This window comes from Mus musculus, chromosome 12 (assembly GCF_000001635.26).
Source record: "Mus musculus strain C57BL/6J chromosome 12, GRCm38.p6 C57BL/6J".
Lineage (NCBI taxonomy): Eukaryota > Metazoa > Chordata > Mammalia > Rodentia > Muridae > Mus > Mus musculus.
Window position 1 is genome coordinate 26482219 of NC_000078.6, and position 20678 is coordinate 26502896.

Below are 20678 nucleotides of genomic sequence, written 5' to 3' on the forward strand. Positions count from 1 at the left end.
TAGTGAGGGGAGAAGGCTGCTCTCTGTCTGGGCAGAACCTTTCTCCAGTGGCCCAGATATGCAGAGGTCCAAGAAAAAAAGCCATGTTGCCTGGATGCCTTTACTCCTTCATGAGTGAGTGCTTCTAACTCTGCCATTGTCATCCCCAGCTGGTGTGAGATGAAGGCTTCTTCAGCCTTCCAGTGTGCACTAAATACAAGTGTCTCTTGAGGAGTCTTCCGGATCTTCATCAATAAACTGGGACTGCTGAGACATGCCACCTTTTGGAGGCTCAGCTGCCACCAGGCTCTCAGCCTCTTCAGCATGCAGATGGCCACAGTTGAACTACCCAGCTCCTACTGTGTAAATCAATCCAATAAATATTTTACACACATACACACACACACATACACACACACACACACACATACACACACACACACACACACACCCTATATATTCTATTGATTCTGTTTTTTTTTTTCTGGAGAATTCTGCTTACTACATGTGTGAAACCCTGATTTTATATATGTACTTTAAATTTCAATCTAATCAACAAAACATACATGAATGTTATTCATGTATTCCAGCTAATGGCAAGATAATTACATCAAACTTTTAGGGCCAATGAAATTACTTGGCTGATAAAACAATAACAGTATTTCTACTACCATTAAAACCTTAAGGAGAATCCAAAACATCTGCAGCACAATTTCCCCAAATCTAGGATACAGTCCAAAATTACCCAACCTACAACAAAGGAACATGTATGTAGATAGGTAAAGAAGGGGCAGACAACTTTTGGAGAGCCACACCAAAATGGGCTTGTATAAATAGGAACAGATGGGAATTTAGAGTAGCTGTAGACCTGTGATTGAAGACAGAATGGGGACATGCCTATAACATATGATAAGACAAGAGATAGATATCCTGAAGAACTAAGTCTTGCCCTTAGCTGGACTATATTTATGGAGATCATGTGAAGTTTGTGATTTAGATTGAAATTTAGTTAAGTGCATATACAAAATCAGATTTTCCCACATGTGTTAAGCAGGGTTCTTCAGAAAAACAGAACCAATAAATGTGTGTGTGTGTGTGTGTGTGTGTGTGTGTGTGTGTGTGTGTGCAGAATATTTATTGGACTGATTTACAGTAGAGGGTCTGGCTCAATATTACTGAGTGACTCAGTGGATATTATATAGTGGATGTTTTACCATGTAGAATAACAGACCACTGATGAATTGAGTTATTAGCTGAACAAATGAGCCAAAAGAAGAGTGCTGATGTCATACCTTACCCTAAACTCTCCAGCTAATGGGCTTCCCTTCCTGCAGATTCTGACTCCTATATAACCCTGCCATTTTGGTCATGCTATCTCTTCATCACTCTCTTTTGGTCCTCTCTTTTGTCTCCCTCTCTCTTCTCTTCCTTTCACTCTTCCCATCTCTCTCCTTTCATGGCCTGCTTCAGTCTTCTACTTTATCTTTCTATTCTGGACACTTCCAGATGCCTCTAGCTGTACTCTACCTCCTATCTGCAATAAAAATAAAAATACCTTCCCCTCAACCATACCTTGGAATGGTCATGTCCTCACTTTGTACAGTGAGCTCCCACATTCATATCTCTACTCTCCCCCCCTCCCCCCCTCTCTCTCACACACACACACACACTTTGGCTTGCTCAATACTTAATAAACTCTATCAACTAAAACCAAAACCATGGCTATCACAGATCATTGTCTAGATCCCACAGAACATTAACATCCAATGCTTTTCCTCTCATATACTGAGAGGTACAACTTTCAAGTGTAACACAGACAAAGGAAATTTTCACTAGCACCAAAAATACAAACTGCCCTCTGAATTCAGTGTATGTCAGTTTCTAGAAATGGGCTATGATTCTTATACCACCCCATCTCTGCTTATCTTCGCAGGTTTTGGAAGGAGGCTTGGATGACTGTTATAACTCATGTCGGTTTTGAGTTGGTTTAGATTGAGTTTTCCCCTCATTCTAAGTCACATTTTTCTGCCTGTTTTTGGATGCTATCCATTCTAAATTTTACCTTGTTAGGTACCAGACATTACTTTTTTTCTGTAACAGTTTCTCAGCTTGGTGTATTTTGGGCTCATTAGAAGAGATTGATCCATCTGAATGTTGCATTTCAGATTTGTTAGATGGTACTAGTAGTTTACCAAGAGTTAACTGCTCCCAACCCCGTGCTGAGGCAAGCCTCTTGTAATATTCTAGCAGATCCTAAGTGGATCCTACAGTCTTTGGGTTTAGTCAGAAGGTGCTGTATTAGTTGTGTACATGCTGGATTCTGTTGTCTCTAATATTCAGAATTGTCCTTTTTCTGGCAGAACCAGATTACTCTCTCTGTCTTGAGGAGCCCTTATGTGGGTTCTGAATAACTCTTGCTTTTTCTGGTTTTTCTTTCACACGCTCCAGCTGCCTTTGTCTTGTCTAGTTATTGCAGAATGTCAATCTCCTGGAAAGCGTATTATCTTTGTGTCTTGCAAGTAATATGCTTGTCTGAAATTCTCGTAGTATTTGTCAACTGCTTGTGATTAAGGGGTATGGCAATACAATGGCACGAAACGATTTCTTACATCTTAAGAAACTGGAACTTACTCTGGACCTCACAGCCAGAGTTAATAATATACCTTGTGATCACTTAAGACTTAAGACTGTCAGCCTACTGTGTGCTCACCCTGTTTGTTTACATGGCCTTTAAGAGAGCAATGCAACAATCAACCTTACTTGCCTTTCATTTTCCATGAAGTCAACTGTTACAATCTAATAAATAGCTGTAATCCCCAGTTACATTCTCTTCTGTGCCCCAGACCTTGAGCAATGCATGTGTGTTACAATAATCATTTGCTGGAACTAGCAAATAGAGGTTGAAAGCAGTCTTACAAAATAAATCCACAATACAATTGTTGAATGCAACATAAGGACACTGCTTGATAAACAGTGATGTTTGTAATACTGTTTGTTGTCTGGGTTGGTCAGGGTCAGTTGGAGCAAATGGCTTAATCCCTTGTAAAATTATTCAAGATTTCTGGAAAGTGTCCCTTGTTCCTTCCCTGTGATGTGTTTTATGTTGTTCAATAAAGACAGAGCAAAGCCCTTTGTTAGGGACAGACACACTCAAATAGACATAGACGGAGGGACCAAGTCATGCTTTCAGCTAAGCATAGATTCAGACTCATACAGACAGAGAGGATGGAAGGCATAGGGGAAGTGAAGGAGGGAGTTCATATCTGGGCTTGCTCTTGATGAAATGACACCGAGGGCAAGTGCTTGGATTTCTTTCTGGCATGTTATCGTTGACTTGGAGTTTATTATTAATGCATTCAAGCCAACTGCAAAAGGGATGAAGAAAGCCTTCCCATAGTGTCTCACTTTTATGACTACAACTCTCTTCTTTCATATCTTTACATGGGACACCTAGATGACCCTCTCTAACCTCCATTTATCCTGTCCACTCTCTAGTCTTGCTACAGTGCATCTATGTAGAACACCTTTGATCCTTCCCAGGCCAAACAAGCCTATTAGAGCAGCTGTCAGGTAGATTCTTCCATTTTTACTCTTTTTTTTTTTTCTTCAGCTTTTAGGAACTTTATTTTCCTCCCACCTTTTCCCCTTTGCTCAGGCATCTGCAGCTTTTAGGAACTTTATTTTCCTCCCACCTTTTCCCCTTTGCTCAGGACCACTCAGTGGTGGCTCCAACCCACTTGGTGGCCTGTGCCATGGGAGCTGCTGATCAATCCTCAGTAGCTAGCTGCACACTCCAGTCTTCCGTGGGGAACTGCTGGATGGGCACAGAGGGTACCTGCATACCCTCAGACCAGTCGGCCACCTCAGGCTGAGCAGCAGTGAACTCAGGAGCTGGTGCGGTCCATTCACTCTGAATTCCTCCTTGGTCACAGCCTTCTCAGCAGCAGCCCGCTCCTCCTTCTCAATCCCCTCTGGGTCTCTGTAGAAGTAAAGATAAGGCATAACCTCCCATGGGTGCTCACGGGAGATAGTACCTCGCATGCGGAGTACTTCTCTGGCCAGCATCCACCACATCAGACCCACTGAGTGAGCTCCCTTGTTGTTGCATGGGATGGCAATGTCCACATAGCGCAGGGGAGACTCTGTGTTACACAGAGCAATGGTGGGCAGGTTGACATAAGAGACCTCTGTGAGTGGCTGGTGGTCAGCCCTGGGATTGGTCACCACTAGAAGCTGTGGCTCCCTGAAGGCTGCTTAGATCTGGTTTAGTGAAGGTCCCAGGTGTGAAGCGGCCAGCGATTGGAGTGGCTCCCATGGCAGCAGCAAACTTCAGCACAGCTCGCTGGCCAGTGTTCCTGGAGGAGATGACGCTGAGGTCAGCAGAGTTCTCAATGGCAACAATAGCTCAGTCTGTGAGCAACAGTTTCTCCCAAGTCCTCTTCAGGTTTATGATGTAGATACTGTCACTTTTCCTTTTGTAGATGTACTGCTCCATCTGAAAGTCAAGGTTGGTGCCACCTAAGTGGGTTCCGGCAGCAAGGAATTTGAGGACATCTTCCTCCTTTATCCGCAGGACGTCAAGGGCTCCGGACATTGTGTAAGTTTCCCTTTAAGTTACGATGGGAATCAAGAACAACGCCATATGGACCCGTCCCCGGGTAGCGCGGAAAGCGAGGTTTTACTTTTGAAAAGAAACTTTCCAAGCTGAGAATGTAATTCACTTGGTAGAATGCTTGTCTAGCATGGAGAAAAATCCCTGGGTATCGCTCCCCAATGCTGCACAAAACAGCTACTGTGCTGCATGCCTGTAACCCCAGTACCCGGAGGTGGAAGCAGGAGGATCAGAAGTTTAAGGTGTGAGCAAAAACTTGGGAAAAGAAGCTGTGTCTGGCAAAAAACTCCTAGAAAATGTCTGTCTGCAGAGACGGGCACACTGATTAGAACTTCAGGACTGTGGAGAGACTGGAATTTTGTAGGTTCAGATGCTAATTACGGTATCCTGGGCTAGTTGCAGTTTTTGGGAATAGCCATTTCTTGCCTCATTCTGTATCTAAACTAAAACCACATGATAAATAAAATATAATAGAAATAGTATAAATAAATAAATAAATAAATAAATAGATAAATACCTCTTTGAAGCTATTAACTTAGAGGGACACTAGCTTGTACCAATCCAAGAGCTGAGTGTGTCACCATCTAGCATCTTGGGCCTATCCAAAAGCTTCCTTCATTTCCCTGTACCTGCCTCTCTGGTATACCCACCAATGTATTTTGAACTCACTTTGATTTATTCACTTTCTTTGTTCTGTAACACTGTAAAAATCCTATGAAACTGTGTTCGTATTGGAACACGGAGTTTGGGGTAACCTAAATCTGTGTTTCTAGGCCATGATCAATCATAAATGGCTCCAGAATAAACTGTCTCTTATTCCCTTTAAGATGAGAGTGGTGGCTTTTATGTCAATAAAGGTAGGTTCTGACTACATAGAAAGCTCTATGCTTGAGACTCTCAAAATGAATGAATGAGTGAATGAATGAATAAATAAGAGTTCCTAGCATGGCAATTACAGGACAGCTGAGTATGAATGTCTTCAAGTCCTGATGTCACTATGTGTCACTCTTTGCTCCTGTCCCTTTGTATCCCCTCAAATTGCAAGGAGCAGAAAAGCTCCCTCAGTGGGGAGGCAGACACATCCTCACTATGGTCCTCTTGTAATGTGTATAGTTTTGTGAGATAAACCCAGGCCGGGGTAAATGACTTGGTTTGGGGTGTCAGCCAAGATCCCCGAGACTTAGAAGAGACCCATCTAGGACATGCATCAGGCATTGAAAACTAAGTGGAAACTCGCATCTCCCTGTACCGCACTCTGATAGGTGCATTCTTGCTTCCCAGAGCGCTAAACTCTGCCCAGCTAGTCTTTCTAGACTGCCTCACTCGCATGCTTTGTGATTTCCACACAAGAGCCAATTTTAAGACACAGAAAGGGATAAACTAAATTGGCAAACCGTCTCTTCAGCCTGCATGGGTTGTATTTGATGACCATGCCTTGGCTCAATTCTCCTTCGGAGCTTTTTATTTTTGAATCTGGAGCTCCTTTAAGGAAGTGTTATGTGCAAGATGCCTTTGTGGAAAACCTTCGGCTCAACCCCACTTCCTTTTGCTTGCCTTTTTGCTTGTGGTCTGAGGCTCACGGTCTACTGAACTGAGCGACAGTCCACTCCATTCCCACTAGAGGGAGGAAAAGTGCCTATTTCGCTCATTTCCAGGAGAGCTGCTCTGTTTGCTTGATAACCACTTTTCTCATTAAGCACAAACTGCACCGCCTGGAAAAACAACAGTAGTTCCTTTCATTTTTATTTAAATGCCGTCTCTAATGGGGAAACAAAGGACAGACTGAAGAACATTTCTAGGTCAAAGTAGCAAGTCTTTCAAAGTGGCTAATTTCGTGCTTCAAGAATTCTAAATACAGCCCCGAGGTCAGAAAAATATTCAAAGAAAGGCCATGGTGATCACGGGGCTCAATCTCTTTAATAGTTGTGGAAAATGAGGCCCAGAGAGGGACCTGCCCTGCTCTGGGTCATCTAATTTGTAACAGCAGATGCATGCCAGAGTAATAAATTCTGCAACTCTTTCTCTAGTGCTTTTTATAACTTGATGGCTTGTGTCAGCATATCAGGGACAGTAAATAATACACAATCATACTTACACACAGGCATACACTCATATTTTCTTCCTTGCAAGGTTTACGATTTGGGATCTGGCATGAAGAAACATTCTCTGTTTTTATGTGTACTTGTTCATTTGTTTTCAAAATGTCCCCTCCCTGGTCCCCTCATTTCATAGCATTCCAAGTAAATGGTACTGCTTATGTTGGATCCTGCTAATAATGGTGCCTACAAGGTCTCAGCTCTTGGAATGACTAAACAGCCATCAACATACCAGGGTTTAGAAAACACATCGTAAACTTTTTCCTGTGGAGTTTCCAACATTTTTATTAACATTCATGATATTAATGACCCTGCTTATTTTGACATAATTGAGGATGTGTTCCATTTCTGCAAAACAAGGGTGCAATCACAGTTCACTTCTGGCTCACCTGCTGGGTTGGCTCTTCCAATTCTAATGCAGTCCTGGTTCATCTCTGAGCTGGGGAAGATTATTTTCTGAGTTTTAATTGAAAACAAAATCAACTGAAAGCAACAACACAAAGAGCTCCCCTAAACCTCTGAGTGTTGCAGCCTGCATTTCTTGGCTCTTTTTACTTGCAAAAAGTTTGCACTAAATGTAAAGTGCTATAGAGTTAGTGGAGTTGAAGATGTGTCTTTCAGGTGAAATGTTTACAGAACTATATGGTCTTGTTTCTTCATTTAAAATGATGGCTGTGTCTTCTGTGCATATATACAGGTTGATAGACGGAGGAATACCAGGCTGCAAGCAGAGCTAGTATCTTTTCCAACTGGGTGTGTATGATCTCTAAGAAGTCATCCTTTGTCTGTGGGCTTCTATTTATCTTTTTACAAATCAGGACCTGATTCCAAGAGTTCTATGGGTCCCCTATTTCCACTAGGCCATTGCTTCATCTGAATTAAAATGTGATTCACTTACATCATTCCCGTGTCTAACAAGATGGTAGTACAGGGTATTGGTGTGTCTCAACAACTTGGGAAAGTGTTGATTTTGCATATTGTGTATTCTATATATATCTCTTTCCACAATGCCTTTAAGTAAGTGAATCTTTTGCATAAAGACTCTCCTCTGAGTTTCCCCAGGGACCGTAAAAGGACTAGTAAATAGGTGACCACTCATCTCATTCCTTTTTAGTTTCACACCCTTTGTCTCCCTGGGAAGTAAGAGTAAATCATTCCCCCCCACCCCATCCCCCACCCCACCCACCCCCTAGCCCCACTGGCATGGCACTCTACTGCCCCTACAGTCTAATCATTGAACTGCATGCAATGAGATCCCTTCAATAGTGAGTTCTAATGGATGCCCCAGCTATTCATCTCCCTAAGAGCTTCATTCAGTTCTCCTTCTAGCATAACAGACCTTCACTATTCCTCTACCTAACTTGGTACCTCTCATCAGCCTAATTGGCTCAAATTCTTGAGTACTTTTCACACTTACATCTATATCATGCTTATATCTGTATTCTACATCCATAGTCAGACCCTCATCTGATACTCATGAACAGATGCACTTAGAGGGACACTAGCTTCTACCAATCCAAGAGCTAAGTATGTCACCATCTAGCATCTTGGGCCTATCCAAAAGTTTCCTTCATTTCCCTGTACCTGCCTCTCTGGTATACCCACCAATGTATTTTGAACTCACTTTGATTTATGTCCCATCTACACCCACGAGCAAATCTCCATCTTCCTCTATATCTTTCTATATTTTTATCATCTGTCCCCATGTGTCTGTACAATATATTGATTATTTCTACTCCCTTACTTCATTAGCTAGCCAGCAAGTTTGTGTTACAAATATCTATAGTTCAGTTTCTGTGTAGCAGCCGGCATCCAAGAAGCACTTAATAAATATTTGTCAATGGAATAGACAAATTTTATATCATGTTTATCAGAACTAAGCTGAGGTTAAGATTTGAAATTTTATAAAATATGTGATTGTGGAAGAATTATTTAATATACAAGAGATTTTGTTCCTTCCTTATAAATAAAAATATTATAATTTCCTTCTGAAATCTGTTTTGAGGTTGAACTGAAATGATGTAATGGAGAGGGGTAACCCTGGACCTATGGAAAATGCTCTGCAGTCCTCTTCCTTTCCCCTCCTACCTCTTTGAGCCAATCAAGGGGATTTGCAGAATTTCTTAGTCCCACTGAAAATACACCTACCTATATTGCTGCTGTGCTATTTTGAAAGCTGGCATATTGAAATTATCCTGCTGCAAAGATTCATCTGGTCATGTTAAATATAACCATTATTTTCCACAGGAGAAACAGTCACAATGCACAGCACTGCATTTAAGACTGGGTGTTTGAGTGTGATGGTAGTACACAGGTTCTTCCCAAAGCCCAGAACAGCTACAGTTAAATGTCTAATTCTACCAATACACAACTGTTAAAGAGTTATGAGCCATTTATATAGCCATGAAAGCATTTACATCATTGCACAATACAAGCAGAGAAACTTTCCAAGGCCTCTTTCCAGGGATAAAGACAGAACACTTCGAATAGGGAAAAGTCTACTATGGTCAATAAGATGATTCACGCTTAGCTCTGGTTGAGAGTACCCAGGAGCTTAGAGACTCTTTTACCACGGTTGTTCTGATGTTATGTCACCTGCCCAGGGTTGTGAGGTTGGATGACAAAAGGTCTTCGACCCTGTCCCATGTGTGTTTGGCTCTATAGACAGAGAAGGAAAGCTCCAGTTGGGATGTCATAAGCCAGTGGGTCTCAGCTTTCCTAATGTTGCAACCTTTTAATACAGTTTCTCATGCCACCACAGTTATTTTATTGTTACTTTATAACTGTAAGTTTGCTACTGCTATGAATCATAATGTAAATATCTGATATGCAGAGTATTTGATAGGCAACCCCTGTGAAGGGACTTTCAACATCTGAAGGGGTCCCAACATGCAGGTTGAGAACCACTATCAAAAATGATGTGAGAGCCAACATCAAGTCAATGTTCTTTCAGAACGGAGAGAGACCAAGCTGACCTGGGTCCCCAGAGCCTCAGAGGTGCACAGTAGTATTGTGTGGAGTTCCTTATGTTTATATAATTGTGACTCTGGTCTAAATCACCTCCAACAGTTTATTCAGGAACAACTCTATTAGACAATTTTTTCCATTCTCAAAAGAAGAAGCAGCTGACAACTCTACTGGAAAATCCTGGAAAATAAGGACCAGATCCTGAGTGACTTCAAATCTTTTCTCTTTCCTTATACTTGCAGACCTTTTAATGTATGAATAGAGACTCTACTTAAAGACTCTCTCTCTCTCTCTCTCTCTCTCTCTCTGTGTGTGTGTGTGTGTATATATACAGATGCATGCATATGTGTGTCTGCATATGCATGCACATGGAGGCCAGACAGAGGTCAGTTTTTGTGGTCATATCTCAGTTTCTGTCTACCTTACTTCTGAGACCTGGGGCTAGTTGATCTTGATAGGTTGTCTGTCTAGCCAGTCCAGGAATCTTTCTGTCTTTACCTTCTCAGCACTGAGATTACAAGTCAGTCCACACCACTGAGACTGACTTTTTCACATGACTTCTGAGGACTTAGCTCAGCAACCACTTGACCAATGGAGCCATCTCCCCAGCCCTACAGCAGACATTTTTAACACATAGAGGATCTACCCATTGGCCGCTCTGATGGCTGTTGCCAGTGTAGAGGGCGGTGCTTTATGTTCTCATTTAGTTTTCCTCCTGAGCTACAGAGACAGATGAGGAACAGAGAAGCACACAGAGCTGATCTAAGTGCTCTAGATTTGTGTATCTGGTAAGAGATCCCAGGCTAGAGCAGCATCGTGGTGTGTCATTGGATGCTATGGGAACATTGGAAGATGGTTAGATATTGGATGGGAGTGAGGAAGCCAGGTAGATGATTATGAAGGCTCCAGTGGGGTCAAAGACTCTAAAGAGATTGGGAAATATGAATTGTATTCAAAGAGCTGTAAGGGGGTGAGAAGGAGGCTAGGGGGGCTTGCCCATCTGTTTTGAGAACTAAAATCTGGGCTTGGATCTTTCTCTCTGTGTGTGGAAGAGGAAGAGAGAGAAAGAGAGAGAGAGCACAAGCAAGAGAGAGAGAGACAGAGACACACAGAGACAGACAGAGAGACAAAGAGAGACAGAGACTGTCTCTCTGAGTCTGTGTCTGTCTCTCTGTCTTCGTATGTCTCTGTCTCTCTGTGTCTGTGTCTGTGTCTGTGTCTGTGTCTGTCTCTGTCTCTTTCTCTGTCTCTGTCTGTCTCTTTCTCTTGCACCAGGGTTGCACAAAAGTTATTTGGTCTCCTGACCTCTTATTGTTTGCAAAACCATTTCAGAATCCTGAAGATCTCTCTCTCTCTCTCTCTCTCTCTCTCTCTCTCTCTCTCTCTCTCTCTCTCTCTCTCTCTCTCTCTGTGTGTGTGTATGTGTGTGTGTGTGTGTGTGTGTGTATAATGGTGGGACAGGTGCATCAATAAAGTCAAGAAGGGCTGTAGAAATTGACTTTAAAAATTAAAGAAAAAAATGTGATTCAGGGACATGCCCCTTACAGCCTCAAAAACATTTCCTTTAAATAGCTAATTTTATTTTCTGAAGCAAGGAGCTCTAGGTTGCAGCTAAAGTTTCAGGTAGCAAGAATGAAGGTCCAGCTACCAAATGGAAGCTCGCTGAGCTCATCTAGTCTCAGGCAACCTCCCAAGTCTGGCATTCTCAGAAATGGGATTCTTGATCCTGTCTTTTCTCAGAGACTCAGGCCAAGTGATCTTTTTCCAAAGGATGGAAGACTTCCTGGAAGTCATCACCTTTATTGTTTTCACATTTCCCAGAAAAGCCCAGATTCTCCAGCCCATGTATGTGAATTATCTATAGTACTGCGAAATGTCAAGAAGTGGCAAGAGCCTCTAATTAATCGGCTTCATAAGCACTCATCGGAAGTCGGGCGATAGGATCCATTTCTCTTCCTCCTTGACATTTACATAGCACAATTTAGCATTTAAAATATATGATCTCATTTTATTGTCACAACAAGCCCATGGACTAGTTAAGCATAAAGGATGGCCCTTCCCTACCTTCCTCTTTCCTTTGCTTCAAAACTGAGAATTAAACGAATTTGATATAGTGAAAATTCCTATAATTCTAGTGACCGTGTGTGTGTGTGTGTGTGTGTGTGTGTGTGTGTGTGTGTGTGTATGTCTCTGTGTGTGTACATACATGCATGTCTGTGTATGTTTTAAGACTGGGACAATAACTCAGTTGGTAAAGTACTTGCTGTATAGGCATAAGGACATGAGACTGATCTCCTGAAACTATATAGAAACAAAACAACAACAACAAGAACCACAACATGTGGTTGTGCTCGTAATCCCAGAGGTGCGGACATTGGCGACAGGGAGATCCTTAGGGGTTACTGGCCATCCAGCTGCATGGCATAGGTGCGTTCCAGGGAAGGGTGTGACCTTGCCTCAAACAAGCAAGATGGAGAAGGACTGAGGAAGAGACTTGAGGTTGATCTGTGGCTTGTGTGCTTGCATTACACACGAATGAACGCGTATATAAAATGAACAAGCATTCAAAGAGAGCATGTTAACTTAATGGGAAAAAAAGCACCAGCCTAGGCCACAGGAATGTACAGATATCAAGAAATGACAGAAAGCTGCATTTGAAAACTACCAAGACTTTTAAAATATGTTTACCTTTCACAGACCTAAAACTTTATGAGAAATTTCCCTAGAGGCATAATTAGAAGTCCAATAAAAGGTTAATAAACTGAAAACATATGGGCATATTGTTAACAATGACATCTTGAGCAAGGCCAACCATTCCTGACAGTAGAGTAAGGAATCAGGGAATTGCAGCATAACACTGGGGTGGAGAGAACAGGAAGTTAACTGTGCGCCAGGGTGGCACAAAAGTTATTTGGTCCCCTGACCTCTTACTGTTTGCAAAACCGTTTCCGAATCCTGAGGCTCTAAGACGATGGAGGTGCAGCTGAGGATGGGAAGAATTAGCCCACAGCTTTAGCATCTCCTGGATCCGGAAGATTCTAGGCTTAAGGACATTGGGGATTATTAGGTGCCCAAATAAAATTGGAAGAAACTATTGTGACAGTGACATTCTTTTCTGCCATTTTTCCTCTTTAAAGTTTTCTTTAAAAAATTAAATTATTTAAATTTGTTGTTAACAATCCCATGCACATAAAACACATTGTGATTACTCTGGCCTTCCACCCCTGTCAGCTCTCCTATCCTCTCTCCATCTATAAATTGCTCTCTCACATCTTTCCTTTTAGTTTGAGACCCACTGGGTTTAAACCGGGTTTGTCTGTGTAACTGTTTTCTCACCTGTAGAGGATGGATGGAAACCGAAGTTAGGTAAACAGTGTTTCTGTGCCTTGTATTTGGGATAGCATTTGAAATTTGAAATGTATATAAAGAAAATATCTAATAAAAATGAAAAAAAAGCTGTTACTAACTCCTTCCTTTGTTGGAAAATCTGGTGAGGATATTCTTTCTATTTTACACACAGGGACTTAAGACTAGATGGGTCAGTCACCAGCTCAAGGCTAAGGTTTTAAACTTTCTGACCTCTCTGAGAGCTCCCAGCCTTGCCTAACGTTCTGCTCAATGCCTGGAAATTTCCAAGGTGTGGCTTTGGTTGTTATGGGTGTAAACCTCATGATCTACTTGTGGCCAGGCAGCTGTATCTTGATCTCTTAAGGTGGGCTTCAGTCTGAAGTTGTCTTTCTGTTCCTTCATAGGAGATAGGGCTTGCACAGAAAGCCAATACTCAGGACCTTCCCATCCCAGTGTCAGCCAAGCTGTAGGTTTTCGGCTCCCAGCGGTCACTGGGAGCTGAGGCAGGATGGGTTGTTACCCTGGAGCTCACTTGCCTCCCGATTGCTTCTGGTCACCTCTCCTCAGAGGATCCCAAACCACACTTAGAGCTGTTGGTCCCTCAGCTCCCCCTCTGCATGTGGGTGGATTTGCATAGCTCCTGGAGCTTCTGTAGAAAAAGTTCATAACAAAAAAAAAATCTTCGGAGTCCAAGATTATACTCTATTTATTTCTAATTTGTTCAAATTGGATAACCAGCATTGGCATAAAAAGTGCATTGGTGTAATTGTGCCAACAGTGCAGAATACACCCATATTTAAATGTGTGTGTGTCACATACATGAATAATTTTATTACATTGTTTGCATTTGTATTTAATATAAATTGAGCCCAAGTATCTGAGTCTTTTCTCAGTCTATTTCTGTCTCTTCACAAATATTATCTGAGTCTTGCCTTTTGAGACAATGCAAGGCATTTCCATATATATGCATATATATAATATTTATCTATCTATCATCTATCTATCTATCTATCTATCTATCTATCTATCTATCTATCTATCTATCTATCTATCTATCTATCTATTTGTTTTTTTGAGACAGGGTTTCTCTGTGTAGCCCTGGCTGTCCTGGAACTCACTTTGTAGACCAGACTGGCTTCAAACTCAGAAATCCGCCTGTCTCTGCCTCCCAAGTGCTGGGATTAAAGGCGTGTGCCACCATGCCCGGCTTCCTTATATATTTAAGTATGTGCTCCGTAATCCCATCGACGGTGCTTACAGTTTCCAGTTTGGTGTTTGGCTATTTGTTTTCTGGAAAAGTCTTCTTTTATGTACTAAAATGTATGTATCTTGAAAGTTTTTTTAATTTCCATGCTTCCGTGGTTTGACTGAGATAACCCTCATAGCTACATGGATTTCAATGCTTTGTCCCCAGGTAGTGGAAACGTTTGGGAAAAAATTAAGAGATGTGGCATTGTTGGACAGGGAATGTCATTGTAGGTGGACTTTGAGGCTCTAAAAACCTCACACCATTCCCACTAGTTTTCTCTCTCTCTCTTCCTTTCTGTTTCTCTCTCTGTCTGTCTCTCTCTGTCTCTGTGTGTCTGTCTCTTTTCCTGTCTGTCTCTTTCTCTGTCTCTCTCTGTCTCTCTGTCTGCCTCTGTCTCTGTCTGTCTCTCTGTCTTTCTCCTTCTCTCCCTCTGCCTTGTGCCTGGGGATCACTCTCAGCTACTGCTTACCTGCCTGCTGCCCCAGATAAATCCCTTCTTCTGTAAGTTGTCTTGGTCACAGTGTCTTATTATAACAAGAGAAACGTAATTAAGTAAGACACATGACTCACCTGGAAATTGTCCTCTGTTTAAGAGCTTACATTTTACATTGCTTGTTTGTGTCTTGTGATTCTAGGAAGTGAACCCACGGCCTCTTCAATGCTAGACACCCACTCTGCAACTGAGCTATACCCACCTGAAGATAAATGATTTTAAAACAAAATCTCATTTCTCTTTTAGTTTACAGTTTTGCCTGTTTGGGAGTTTTTTAGATTCATTCATTTTACGCAGATGAGAGTTTGGCTTGCATGCAAGTGTACCAGATGCATACCTGCTATCCATAACTGGGGTTAGAGACAGTTACTAGTGACCAAGTAGGTGCTGGGAACTAAATCTGGGTCCTGTATAAGAGCGGCCAGTGCTCTCAACCACTGAGGCACCTCTCCATCACATCAGTTCTTTATTTCTATTTGTACTGACCATTTATAATTTTTTCAGTGTTAAGATAAAATGGATATTTTCAAGTTTGTGACATAAAGGGTCCTTTTTGCAACCAGAGGGTCACAAAACAAAACAAAACAAAACAAGGCATGGATATGGAGCAATGACTTGTAGGGAGGACATGGGGGATAAGAGGGATGGGAGGGAGATGAGAGAGGAGGACAGGAGTCAGCATGAACAATGCTTTATATACTTGTAGGAAATTGCTGAAAATTTTAGTTAAATATTAAAAGACATTTTTTACAGAGTCTTAAAAATCATGTGCTTGTCTGAGTATGTGTGCATATGTATGAAGGGTGCTTGCAGATGCCAGAAGAGAATGTCAGACCCCCTGGAATTGGAGCTGCAGGCAGTTGTGATGTGTGCTGCCTGGTGTGGGTCTCAGGAACTGAACTCTGGTCCAGGGGAAGAGCAGCCTGAACTCGTATCTGCAGTCATCTCTCTGGTCCTCATTTTCTTTTCACTGCTCTTATGGGCTATTTATGCTAAGAGCTATATTTTGCACTAGAATCCTACTGAGGAGAGGGGTAACTGCTTTTCATATACATGATACTAAATGGATCAGCAAGAGGTGGATTTGCTTTCAAAATCACGGGACAGTACCTTAAACACGGTTGCTGCTGACTGAGCTCTCTATGAGCTGGCAATGGCTCTAGACTTTGCCACTGAATTCTAACAACCTATAGGGTACACTTCACAGTCTGTAGCACCTCATACAATAATATTCCCAGGGCCACAAGCCTTACTGTTAATACAAATACGAATTGAACCCAAGTCAGTGTGTTTTCAACATTCCAGGGTTGAGGCAGGGGAAATGGCTCAGTGGGCAATGGGGCTTGCTGTGCAGCTTAGAGGAACTGAGTTCAGAGCTCCAGGATGTATGTAAAATCAGACATATTAGCTCAGCTGTTACTAAACACACTTACAAGAAAATGGGAGGTACAGACAGAATAGTGCAGACTACGGGTAGGCCTACTTGCTGGTGCACATAGTGGTCAGCAATATTTAAGGTGGTGGGCAAGAACTGGAACCAAGTTTTTTTCCCTCTGGTCTGCATGTGCACACAGATTACAGATACACATTGCATATACATGCTCCAAGGATTCCTGAGTTGATTCCTGCTGACTAGGGTGAGTATCTGAAATGATACATGAGTATCTGGAATGACCCCTCTTACTGACCCACTAATCATGATTTACAATCCTAAAGTTTCAGGTTTTGCATTAAGTGTTTTTGTAGGATTGGATTTAAAAACTCTTCACCATCCACTGAGGCTGGTGTTGTAAGACTCATAAATGTTACATGTTGGCTTCTGTCCCAGGGCATGAGATAGGGCACTCCATGGTGATAATTCCCTCCTAATTGGTTGTAAGTAATGCATTGCCATCCTGGAATTTGTCACTTACCCAAATGGACCTTAGCAAATGGACCATGTTCTCCATCTAAATGTAAATTCACACACACTAAAACACAGCTTGGTGAGACATGGTGGGACCAGGGAGAAAAGGTGACAGGAAGACTGTAGAGTCTCAGGCCTCAGAGCTGGCTGGCTGCTTGACTGTCTCCTGATGAGGAGAGGTTGTAGAAAGAAGCCAAACTACTAATGGGGGACCTGGGACAAACCACCTGGCTCAATGCTGACTGGGTCTCCTGAGTAGGTAGGTATTCTTTGATTGTCTGATTTCTTGTAAATAATGTGAAGAGTCCTGGCAACACCCAAGCTTCTCACCCTCTGTCAGGGAGATCGTTCCAGGCAATGTTGGAGGAGATGGCCCTGAGACAGTGAGGGTCCCGGTATTTCTCTTCAACACCACAAGCCCCTGTCTTACCCATTTTGCCTCTTAGCTCTTCTTGGAGATTGAACAACAGTTCAATACTCTCACTCCCTGGCTTCCCCCAGCTCTCGCAGTCTGATACATGGCTCCCTGAACCCATTTCCTCTTCCACCTATATACCCATGCAGCCAAGTAGGAAGGCAAGGGAGCCTCCCGATCTTTTGCTAAATGAGCAAGCATGGTGAACCAGGTCCATGGTGCCTTCTGGCTTCTTGCTCTTCTCACCTGACACAGAAAGACTGAAGAGCAGGAACAACTGTCAGAGCCCCAGACAGCCTCAGGAACCTATGAGAGCAAGACCTCATAGGGAAGCTGGGCCATCACTGGAAAGGAACAGACTTAGAAGAGGATGATGTGTCCCTGTGTGGGATTTCCAGAGCTGGACGAGACTGGTGATGCAGGAAGGTGCTCCTACTGACCCAAAGGGCATGAGAGAGCTGCTGACCTGGGCCAGGAGCTCATCACCGATGCATAAGTGAGCATTCTCCAAGGCCAGAGTAGAGAGACACAAGGAGGCATGGAGATGTCTAGAAGCTTCCAGATGATAGGCATCCTGGCTTTCTTTTAGTCACATAAACTATCAATGATCGCTAGTCCTCTGGTTCTGATCCCACCTCAATCTCTATTGTGTTTTTCTGAGCTGTGATTTTTTTAAAAAGAGAACTCCAGTTGTGATGGTTTGTATATCCTTGGACCAGGGAGTAACACCATCTGGAGGTGTGGCCTTGTTGGAATAGGTGTGACCTGGTTCGAATGGGAGTGTCACTGTGGGTGTGGGCATAAGATCCTCACTCTAGTTGCCTGGAAGTCAGTCTTCCACTAGCAGCCTTTGAATGAAGATGTAGAACTCTCAGCTCTGCCTGCGCCATGCCTGAATGGATACTGCCATGCTCCCACCTTGATGATAATGGACTTAACCTCTGAACCTGTAAGCCAGCCCCAATTAAATGTTGTTTTTATAAGACTTGCCTTGGTCATGGTGTCTGTTCACAGCAGTAAAACCCTAACTAAGACACCAGTATTCCTAAGGTTTCTGCCCCAGTGTAGCCAACTTGCACAAGGAGTGTTGGTGCCAGAGGAATTCTGGTTGCCCTGGGGACAAGCTGAAACTGTAAGAACAGGCTCTGCAAAAGAAGCATGCATGGGAGAGAAAGACTAAGGAACAAAAATGAAGGAAGATCTTCAAGGATCCCCACTTCTGTCCTTCCTAAGCTGCTGGGGAATATTAATGAATGATGTAACCTATTGGTTGTTCTCTTCCACACCATAAAAGTGGGGATTGGGGCTGGAGAGATGTCTCAGCAGTTAAAAGCATGCATTGTTCTTCAGGAGGACCCAAGTATGGTTCCCTGCACTCACATGGTGTCACACAAATTGGTCGCAATTCCAGTCCCAAGAAATCTGACGCTATCTTCTTCTGACCTCTGTGGGCTACAGGTACACAGTCTGTACATTCATCCTTACAGGCAAAACCATGCATACACATAAAATTTAAAAAAATATATAAAAAATAAAAAGGGGAGTTGGGTAGCTTTAGATTTCTAGTATTCAGCCTCTACGTTTGTTCTTGGAGCTGTTAGAAAATGGATTGTATTTTCTCATGTCTAAAATGTTTGTTTATTGACAGTAGCTATTAATTTGCAAAGGTTAATGTGTGCCCCGACTGCCTTGTAGGTGTGTGTGCTGCTGCTGCTGCTGTCAGAGTTTCGTTTTTTTACATTCGGTTCCCTCCAGGCAGACAGAATCCATCATGCACACAGTATGTGCTGTCAGCCTGTAATTTTGCTGCACTTGTGGAAAAGTCAAGAATATAATTTTGGAGAAAACAAATATAAATATTTAATTCCCAAAGGGTAGTTTTCCACCCTCAGACTCTTCCCTTTCCTTACCACTGTTCCCACCAAGTCCCTAGCTCCCGCCCCCACCAAACCACATGAAAGTCAGAAGTCAGTGTGGCCCACCAAAGGGCTGGATACCCTTGCATGTTTCCTGCTGGTTCTGTGTATGTTACACCCTGGTGGGCATTGCCAGTGATGGGATGCCACGATTCCCTCATCCATTAGGATTCTCTGAAGTTTAGTGGTTCACTGCATCCCGTAGCCATTACTTCTATACTACAACTGGAGTCATGCACTAACCCCAGCTTATGAGAGGCAAAATGGCAGGAGATGTTTTCAGTCCACAGATCCAAGGTAGAGCTTGTCTGTAGCTTCGCCCTTTGCTTGAATCCAGTCTCCTACCACGTCTGACCTTTCTTAGCCTCATCTATCTGAAAATGTGACATTACTAATTTTCAAATACCTCTTCTCTGGGCAGTATGTTACAGTCTAAACGATTTGTGATATTCTATGTCCTAAGGAGGCATATCCTGGAGATACACAGTAAAGCTCTGTTCTGAACTTCTCCAGGTTCGAACACAAGGTTTAAGACAGGAAGTGTGCTTCTGATCAATTTTAAGGCCAGTTATTATATTTCTAGCACCCAAAGTTTGACTTTCTTCGTTTGTTCTTCCCTCACAAATTAAATATAAAATTATATATATAATATAATATTAAATATAAATTATATATATATATAATTTTAGGAGCAGTGATATATAGCTGTTTACTATCTTACTCACCTGTTTCCATTTTCAGTCAGCAGTGTCAGCATACACATACTGCTTGTACAAGTGCCTCTAAATTTGCAAAGCTAAAACTATGTTCATTAAGCACCTCCCTCTGCCTCCTGACCAGCCCTTGGCAACCACAACTGTATTTGGTATATGTGAATTTGACCATTGGACACTTAATATAAATGCAATCACACAGTGTTAACCTCTCTGTGCTTAGCTTACTTCACTCAATGCATAGTCTCAAGATTCATCCATGTTGCAATAGGTGTCAGATTTTGCTTGAATTGCATGAATATGCCACACCTCCATCATCCATGTATTTTGTTAACAAACACTTGAGTTGCTCCGACCTTTGGGGAAAATAGTGACTCTGAATTAGAGGATAAGATAATGTCAGTTCTAATCCAAATATGGAAGCATGGCCAAGCACACTGATCGGTTCACCTTGAATGCTTGTCTTGCTGTGAGAGCGATAACTAAATGTGAGTCCATGAGCACACCAGGAGGCAGCATTCCTCCAGAGCTCCTGCTTGAGTCATACCATCCCTTCTCTCAGTGATGGACTGTGCCCTGGAAGTGTAAGCCAAATAACTCTCCTCCTCTCCACACTGCTGTTGACTAGAGTGCTTCATCACAGCATTAGAAAGCAAACTTGAACACCTGTGGTGAGTTGAATGGTACTTACCCTCAAGATGTGTCAGAATCCTGACTCTAGAGCCTGTTTCTAGATGTGAGAAGAGTTTTGTAGATGTGAAGCCATGGATTTCAGGAGGTGAACATGGCAGCCCTGGATTCAGAGACAAAAAAAAAAAAAAAAAATCAGAAAGAAGCTACCCTGTGAAGGAACTAGTAAGGATTGAAGTTATGAAACCAGGAGCCACAGAGGAACTGGGGATTAGATCTTCCTCTGGGACTATGGGAAATGTGTTTTGATCACTGAGCTTGTAGTCACTGGCTACAGTATTCTGAGAGTTTCCC

The 20678-nt window shown here is 42.5% G+C and overlaps 1 pseudogene; it reads right to left on the reverse strand.

Annotated features, from left to right (window-relative positions):
• Positions 1-3670: 3670 nt before the first annotated feature.
• Gm46344 lies at positions 3671-4650 on the reverse strand (annotated as a pseudogene).
• Between the last annotated feature and the right edge of the window lie 16028 nt (positions 4651-20678).